The following is a 9,145-nucleotide window of genomic DNA, read 5'->3' as shown; positions in this document are numbered from 1 at the left end:
GAGAGTGCAAGAGAACAAAGCCAGTATCGATACTAACCAAAACAAGATTGTGTCATTTAAAATATTTCAGTATAGATATTTAGCGATATATCAATATGTTTGACAACACTAATCTATTGTATTTCAAACAGAGCAGACTGTCTAAAACAGGGGTCTCAAACTCAATTTACCTGGGGGCCGCAGGAGGCAAAGTCTGGGTGAGGCTGGGCCGCATAAGGGATTTCACAAAAAAAAGTCCTCAAATGTCATTATTAACAGTTTTAATTATTTCTTCTGAACATGAAGTGTCCTGAACATTAATAGAACATTGAGTGAAGATTATGAACAGTTCTTCTGAACATGGCATCTTTTGCCTACTTCTTGCTGCCAGAGACTTGACAGCGCTTCTTCTCACAAATCTAAACCACATTTGGCTTTAGAGCGGAAGCAGTTGAGACCCTCAGTATGGCTTGAAGATGATCATCATTAAGTCTAGACCTGTACTTTGACTTATTGAAGTCCTAGGGAAAAAAGTGGGGGAACTCACTCAAAACTTCCATTCCCTCACCTAAAAAAAGGCGTATATATGTATAAATAAAACACCCCCACCACACTCCAGTCACATCAGTCTGTACCAGTCTGTATCTACCTATAATATATATTAGATGCAGGGCAGGCACGTGCACACATAGGGCTCAACCTGTGCAGAGCACATGCCCTTTTTAGTCTTGCATAGTAAGTGCCCTTCCAAAATGATCAAAAGTGCCCCCGCGACGCGACAAACCCTCGGTCCTGCCCTTCAGTTGGCGCGCGATAACTCCGCTCTTGAGTACGCGCGCGACAACACCGCTCGAGTACGCGCGCGACAACACAGCTGATCAAAACGCGCGCGACAACGCGCATTGAGTGACAAGCGCGCTGTGTACGGATAGAATCAGCGGAGCGGGGATCGCTCTCTCTCCCCGCTCCGCTGATTCTGTCAGAGTACAGCGGTCGACGCGGGCCACAAAATATTGCACTGAGGGCCGCAAATGGCCCGCGGGCCGCGAGTTTGAGACCCCTGGTCTAAAAGAATCTGTTTTGAGCCACCAGTAAAAACTAGAGTAATTATTTGGATTTCCTGTAAATGATTTGCTTTAGTGAAATGTGGTTTGTGTAATAAAATCTTTGTATGGAGGACCTCAGAATGTTGTCAATTACTATCTGTAACCAGTGGGTGGCGCTAGTGTCTGTCATTTTGAGATTTGAACACTACAGCACGTCAACTATGAATATGATCAGCGATTCTTTTCCTAGAGTGGAAATGAAATATAATTCAACCCTAAATACAGTATATGTTGAGTTATATAATATTACCTGTACTGGTTGATGTATCACAGGAAATTTTATTAGGAACAGCTGTTCAACTATGGGTTAATGTAAATATCTATATAAAATAATAATAATAATAATAATACTAATAATAATAATAATAATAATAATAATAATAATAATAATAAATATTTAAACAGCCAGTCACATGACAACAACTCTTTGCATTTAGGGATGTAGAGGTCAAGATAAACTGCATAAGTTCAAAGTAAACGTCAAAAAAAAAAAAAGAATTTTAAATATGGCAACATCTGCTCATCTGAGTATTTCGGAAACTGCTGATGTGCTGGGATTTCTAACCAACTCTAGGGTTTACAGTGAATGTTCTAAACCAGTAACTATATTTAAAAAATTATTATTAGAGCCAGAAGTCAGAGGAGAATGACCAGACCAGTTTAAACTGATAGAAAGGCAACAGTAACTCCTATTACAACATAAGGCCTTCAGAAGGGCGTCTCTAAACGGACAATATCAAGCCTAGATAAGCTATAGCAGAAGAATATGAGCGTAAAGGTGCCACTACTGTCAGATAACAAACAGCAACAACAAACTGTGGCTACATTATTGGCAAGTTTGGCAAAATTGGACTAGAAAGGATGCCAGGTCAGTGGGTAGCACGATCTGGGTCAGTTGGCGTTTCTGTGTGGAGTTTGCATGTTTTCCAAGTGTTCGCGTTGGTTTCCTCCGGGTGGCTTCAGTTTCCCCCACAAGACATGTGGTATGGGTAAATTGGGCAAGCGAAAATATGGCAAAAAGTCCTTCATGACGGTATTAGTTTGATTGTGGTGTTTACTTCAACAATGCCACTAATATAAGCATACTCCACATGTCTTAATTCCATTTCTGTTTAGCTCAGTTATGACTTTAGTCAGATTAAGGCGATCAAAAATTGCTGTTTCAAACTTATTTAGGCCTACTTTTCAAAATTCATGTTTAACTGAATAAACAGTTAGTAACCACAAGTCCATCTTATTGAACTATTTATTTTCAGCACCAATTAGCATATAAAACGGCTTCCTCAAGCAGTTTGTGATGCATTTTGGAAACAGGAGATGAGCCCCTGGTCTAATGTACCACCTGGCTTGAGAAACCCTTTCTCAAAAACTTACTTTTAGTCATTATTTGGGTTGTACACATATTGTGAATGCCTTTGGCAGAATTCCAATGAGTATTGTATCTATAGATTAATTCCAAGATTACAGTGAGATTAATCTAGATTAAAAAAAAATGTATCTATGCCCAGCTATAATATTTATACACTTTAGTTAGAATGATATTTATATGTGATCAAACTAATGTGCAATGTAAGCAAAGCTTATTCATTTTTTAATTATTTAGTTTTGTAGTTTGGACCCAAATAAATATTTGTTGCATTTTTAATCGTTAAATTGATTTGCTATATAGAATCTTTAAGCTATGTTTTGATGTTTCACTGTTGAGTTTTAATTTTTTAGGGTATCTGATGCATTGTTTTTTTCATTATGTTAATCAGCATTAACTGTGTGGATCAAAACACACAGGCACACTCAAGATGGACTTCCAGTGTGGATTATAATTGTATTATAATAATAAATGTCATTTTGTCAACTCTAATTATTTCCTATTTATGGCTTTAGAGCGTTTATAGAATAGAAGTTGGTAAACATATTCAAGGGTGTGAACAGATGGGTAGTATTCTGATTTTCTGTGGTGGGAAGCTCTGGCCAAAAATGCCAGGGCTGATTTTTTTTTTTTTTTTTTTGTCCCAGTCCAGCCCTGACCACAGCCTACCTGAGTTAGACCACAGTGTAATCCATCTGAGACTGGTTTCTTGAGCATGTCAGTGAGTTCACTATATACTTGGTTAGTCCAGTCCAATGGAGCACTTCTGGGATGTGTTGGAACGGAAGATTCACATCATGGCAAGCTCTTTAGGTTTTCTAACAACTGGAACAATGCTGTTAATGCTTGGCTATGCTGTAGCTAAAGAGCTGCTTTGTTTCCTATATATGGGCTTCATCCATGTACTGTAAATAATTCTGAAATTACCAAGTACTTTGTCATTTGATTGGGAAAAGGCAGGTAATTGTTGTTAGAACAAAGACTGTGGTTGTACATTACACGCTCTATGGTGGACTGGATGCTATAAGATACTTGATTGTGGTCAAGATATTGTTCTGTTTCTGACATGAGCAGACTTCTTTTTGCATTGATTGATGATTGTTTGAAATGACTGATACATGAGAATGTTTATGTAGTTATACGTTATTGAAGAGCTTAAATAAGAGAATGTTTTATGGAACCGGCTCTTTGTGGGTATAAAATTTTCTGCCAAGTTTGATCAGACGTGAATGGCTTTTTGAAGAGAGAGTGGGGTTTAAGCTTCTCACAGTTTTTGGTCATAAGGGTTAAATGCAGATCAAAGCTGCGGGATTGACTTTGAGCCCCTCAGAGGGCCCATAATCTTCTGTACTTCTGGCTCTTTTTGTCTGGTACTCTGGAGCTTTATTTCTGCAGAAACAAAAACAAACAGCTAAGAGAATTTGTTGAATAAACAAGGCAATGATAAGCTACGTAAGAGATAATGTACAGCTAGGCGTACAGTTGAAGTCAGAATTATTAAAACCCCTGAATTATTAGCCCCCCTGTTTATTTTGTCCCCAATTTCTGTTTAGCGGAGAGAAGATTTTCTAAACATAATAGTTTTAATAACTCATTTCTAATAGCTGATTTATTTTATCTTTGTTATGATAACAGTAATGTTTTACTAGATATTTTTCAAGACACTTCTATACATCTTAAAGAGACAATAGGTTCATTTGGTTAACTAGGAAGGTTAGGGCAATTAGACAAGTTATTGTATATCAATGGTTTGCTCTTTAGACTATCGAAAAAAAATAGCTTAAAAGGGCTAATAATTTTGACCTTAAAATGTTTTTTTTTAAATATATAACTGCTTTTATCCTACCCGAAATAAAACAAATAAGACTTTTTCCAGAAGAAAAAATATTATCAGACATAAAAATTTCCTGAATCTGTTAAACATCACTTGGGAAATATATATAAAAAAAAGGAATTCAAAGGGGCTTAATACATTGATCTGAGCTGTATTAACTTACTAAACTTTTAATTAAATATACAGCTTTAAGACAAAGAAAAGGCTGAATGCAGCTTACACGAACCTATTCAGTCAAGATGGTGCCAAATCACAGGTCTCAAACTTGATTTCAAAGTTTTGGTCAACCCTAACCAAGCACTGCTGATCCAACTGACTACCAGAGACTATTAAGCAAGTGTGAGTTGGAGGTGGTTGGAACTAAACTTTGCAGAGCTCTCTAAATTCTACAGTGGCCCTCCAGGAATTGAGTTTGAGAACATTGTGCCACCAAACAGTCACGAACAGCAGCATCACAGCAGATACATATGTTTATAATTATACTATCTAACGGTCAAGATGATTTGTAGTACACAAAAAATATGTTTGTTGTATGTTATAACTACTTACAGAAAATGAGCTGAACAATACAATTCTTGAGGGTTTTTTTTTGGGAACAACTTGATTGTTTTATATTCAATCCACTTAAATTTGTAACTTAATTTCTTTATCTTGCCCCCACACAAATTAGTAGTGTGGGACACAGCATTTTTTACAGTGTACCCAGATGAGCCTCATTTCAGCTGCTGTTATCTAGAAATAACCAATGAAATCTGACGGCAATTTATAACTTTTTGATTTAGTGGCTAGTTTGTATTAGTTTGTTCACTGTAAAACCTAAAAGCCAACTTTACAAATGAAATGAGTGTAGTTAACTCAAAATGTGCTTAATGTTAATTCTACTCATTTGGAAAGAGTTTTGAACTCAGTGTTGAAGGTAATTAGTTAATTAAATACCTCATTACTTCAACTTAATTAGAGTAAGTTCACAGTACTCATATGGATTAGTTTTTTTTTACTCAAATGGTTTGTAGCAATCGGTTTCCTCAAATGGTTTGAGTTGGCTTAACTTATTGGGTTTTACAGTACTCAGTTGGTTTGAGTTCTCTTCATTTATTGGCTTTCACTGTGCTCAAATTGCTTCATTTACACAAATGGATTAAGTTCACAGTACTCACTGGGATTACTTTTTTAACTTAAATTGTTTCTTGCATTCGGTTTCCTCAAATGGTTTGAGTTACCTTAACTTTTTGGTTTTTACAGTGTACAATCTCATTTGTACATTTAAGTTGGATTTGTTCATCCCCCAATTAGGGACAGGTTTAGGGATGGGGTTGGGAACATGCCTCCTTTTTTAACTGCCTTCTCTACCAAAATGGTTGACCATGTTTTGACTGTATTAAATAATGACTGTTAAAGTTGTTTAAAGACTGACTGTTTTAAATAATGGTTTACACACACAGTATTGTTGGTTTACAAAAAAAAATCTATCAAATATAATCTTGTTACACTACTAAACTTGATTTTGGTTTTATTGTAAAAAAAGAAAACCAAAACAAGAAAGTGTGTTAAATGAGATTCTGAAATATTTTATGCCACACTTCAAAAAATAAAGATGATTTAGTATTTTTTATTTAATATTATTGAAAATAAATTGGCCTTACAACTTCATATTTTCAGATTTTTCATAGTATATGTATAAATCCCAGTAAATCGACATATCAACCATTTGGTATGGGTTGATATTTTGAAAATTATTGGATGTGTTGAAAAAAAGTGCATTGAGTGTGTTAGCTAGTGTCATTTCATTAGTAGTTAATACATGCACACACCCCCCCCCCCCACACCAAAAAAAATAAATAAATAAATCAAAAATTTGTGGTGGGGCAGTTAAAGCATAAAAAATTTAAGTTTTCATATAAACATTAACATATAAATCTGTATGAATTAGCCACTTTTGTGACATAAAATTGGGTTTCATAAGATTGGGCTGGATTAACATATCTCAATGTCTTGATTGACCAATGAGAATCAAGTATTACAGAAACCTGTGTAATACCGTATACTTTAGTATAGTAAGTTGATAGATAGCTTTGCAGTGTGCAATGTTTTCTTATAAGATTCTTACAATTGAATTATACATGAAAGTCAAAGCAGGATTACATAAAAAAAATGTGGATTTAGAAATAGACCACAAGGGTTTAGGGTGCCATTTGGGTGTAGGGATACAGGGGGAGAAAATAGCAATCTGTTAAAGTTTTAAATTTAAAACTGTGGCCTATTGTGATTTATTAGGCAAATTACAAACTGGCAAACACATTCAACTGTCCTCAGTCTCAGAATTTGACCAACTGATTAATAATAATAATAAAAAAAACTATGTAAAGCTTCATGACTTTTCTAGCTTTTCTTGTAAAGAAAAAGTTCATTTGAAAATTCATGGATAACAACAATAGCATAATAAGTATTATTATGGGCCACTGTTGCTGCTTCACAACTTTTTATTACCCATTTTTTCTTTCAAGAATAAGGTCCAAGATTTAAAATAAAAGTTACTTATAAAATGTTTTCTCTATAACAACGATACAGTGAAAGTTGACTTTACCTGCATCAGATTCCACTTAGTCTTAAAGCCTTTTTCAATGGGTTATTTTGATAACTTAGGATGGCAAGTCGAAATTGGACAAATGGGCTCATGTAAAGGACAAATTCTTTACCTTGGTCAGTGGGGGGTGGGGTTATCTTTCTAACCACCCAAACCCCCCTGGCTACGGGCCAGGGATGTGTTTCAAAGTTTCTTATTTGCATAAACACAGATACTCAACATGCACACTATCTAGATTAATTGTACAATGTTTCCAAACGTCACTATTGATAAGTGATATTTGCACTTATTTAAAAAACAGTTGCAGTTAGCTTTAATCCCCTCAAACATGCACTCATCAACCTGCTTTCATCACTAGTGAACTTTGAACTTTGGTTCTCTCTCTCTCTCTCTCTCTCTCTCTCTCTCTGTCAGCATAAAGTCATCAGCAAAGGTCAGTCTAGTCTTTTGATTCTTTTTGATAATGAAAGAACTGCAGAGGCCTTTAATTCAAATTCTCCTAAATCCATTTATATTTCGTAGACAGCTAGACTTTCTGAAGAAACTGAATGAGTTAGTGACAGTATAAAGATGCAGCATTCTACACTCTCAGAAATAAAGGTACACAAGCTGTTTCTGGGGTGCAACTTTTTCAAAAGATACACGTTTGCACTTGAAGGGTACATATCGGTCCCTTAAAACTATGTATTAGTATTATTTATTTTAGCCTCCATAATCTGCTCATTTCGGTGTCTTAATACATTGTAGCTGTTTTTGTAGCCTGTGACTTTAAATGCAAATGAGCACCTTCACCCCGCCTACCGTCCCCACATGCGCGTCTGCTTCTCATCATGCATTACATTAGATAAACAGCAGTCAGTGATAAGACAGACTCAGATGAAGCTGAAATACAGCTCATTGGTAAAAAATAGCAAGTAAGTTTTTTTGATGTATTTGTGGTGGAGTTTATTCAAGCCTTTCTGAAATGACGAGTCTCACACAAATGCTGTTTGCAGTACACACACATATTAGCATTTACTGACACCATGTGGTCGTGGTGAGTATAGCGGTTAAGAATTACATAGTGATTTTACTGCCTTTATTACAAACATGCTCTGTTTAAAAACATTTTTAACTTATAAAATCACTGAGAATTTAGGGATTTCAGATTGTCTGTTAAAAAATGTTCTGTGAACGTGTATACATGTTAATATAGAAACATGGCGTCTGTCAATCAATCGGTGGGCAGGGAAAATCCACTTTTACGTCATGTTGCTGTGGAACTCTAAATCACTGGCATTTGGCTTCTGTTTTAACTTTAGGAAATTAAAAAAGAGACTTGTTGGGTTTATATCACTCCAATATGACAGTGGACACTCTATACATACAGAGAGTTCTGTCCAAACAGCTCACAAAAGTAGATTTTCATCGTAGCTGCCCTTTAAGGATATCTAGTGTGCTTCAAAACAGTGACAAAATTCACATTTAGAAAATAAAAACATCCAAAGCTTGCAGTTTGTCACTTCCACCAACAGTGGCGGTTCTAGTTTAAATGGCACCCTGGATGAACCACATACTTTTAGAAATGTACTTTATTAGAAATAAATTAAATTAAATTATTATTATTATTATTATGCAATTATTATTTTAAATGAATAACAGAAATTAATTCTAAATGTATCTTGAAAAAATGTAAAAACACAACTGGAGTGATATGCTAGGATCTTCATGTTTAAGTTTAGTTTACAATCAATTTCAAATAACAAATGCACATTTTAAAACACTTCACTGGACCTTTAAGTAACCTGGTTACATATTTTTACTGTAGCATTTTTATGGTTATTTTGCCCTAAAAATCATGGCTTATTTTTGACTTTGAAATTTAGGACAGGGTATGTTGTTCTTTAATTTTGATTTCCACTGTGATACTGATCTCAGACAGTATATGTTTGCATTGACTTCTCTTTCAGTGTTATTTGCAATGATATTAAAGCACTTCCTCCCAAATTCTGCTCAGTAATTACAGTGACAGTAAGGGTTGGACAGGCGTTACATAGATAAGTCATGTAATCCAGACAGAATTTGGCTTGAATCCTTAAGTAGATTCAAAGAGCGGGTTCGATTTTGAGCTGCTTATAGAGATCATCACAGACTCATTCCCATCAGCTCCCGCTCCAGTAACAATGTGCAGACCTGCGCTGCTTAAATATTTACACACCTCTAATACTCTCAGCCCCACTACTTCCAAAACGTGGACTTTTCTATACATTAAACAGACCGTCTTTCCGAGCATGACG

Source organism: Danio rerio, chromosome 17 (genome assembly GCF_049306965.1).
Source record: "Danio rerio strain Tuebingen ecotype United States chromosome 17, GRCz12tu, whole genome shotgun sequence".
In the NCBI taxonomy this organism is placed as follows: domain Eukaryota; kingdom Metazoa; phylum Chordata; class Actinopteri; order Cypriniformes; family Danionidae; genus Danio; species Danio rerio.
The sequence above is the reverse complement of the archived record's forward strand: the minus strand, read 5'-3'. Positions refer to the sequence as shown.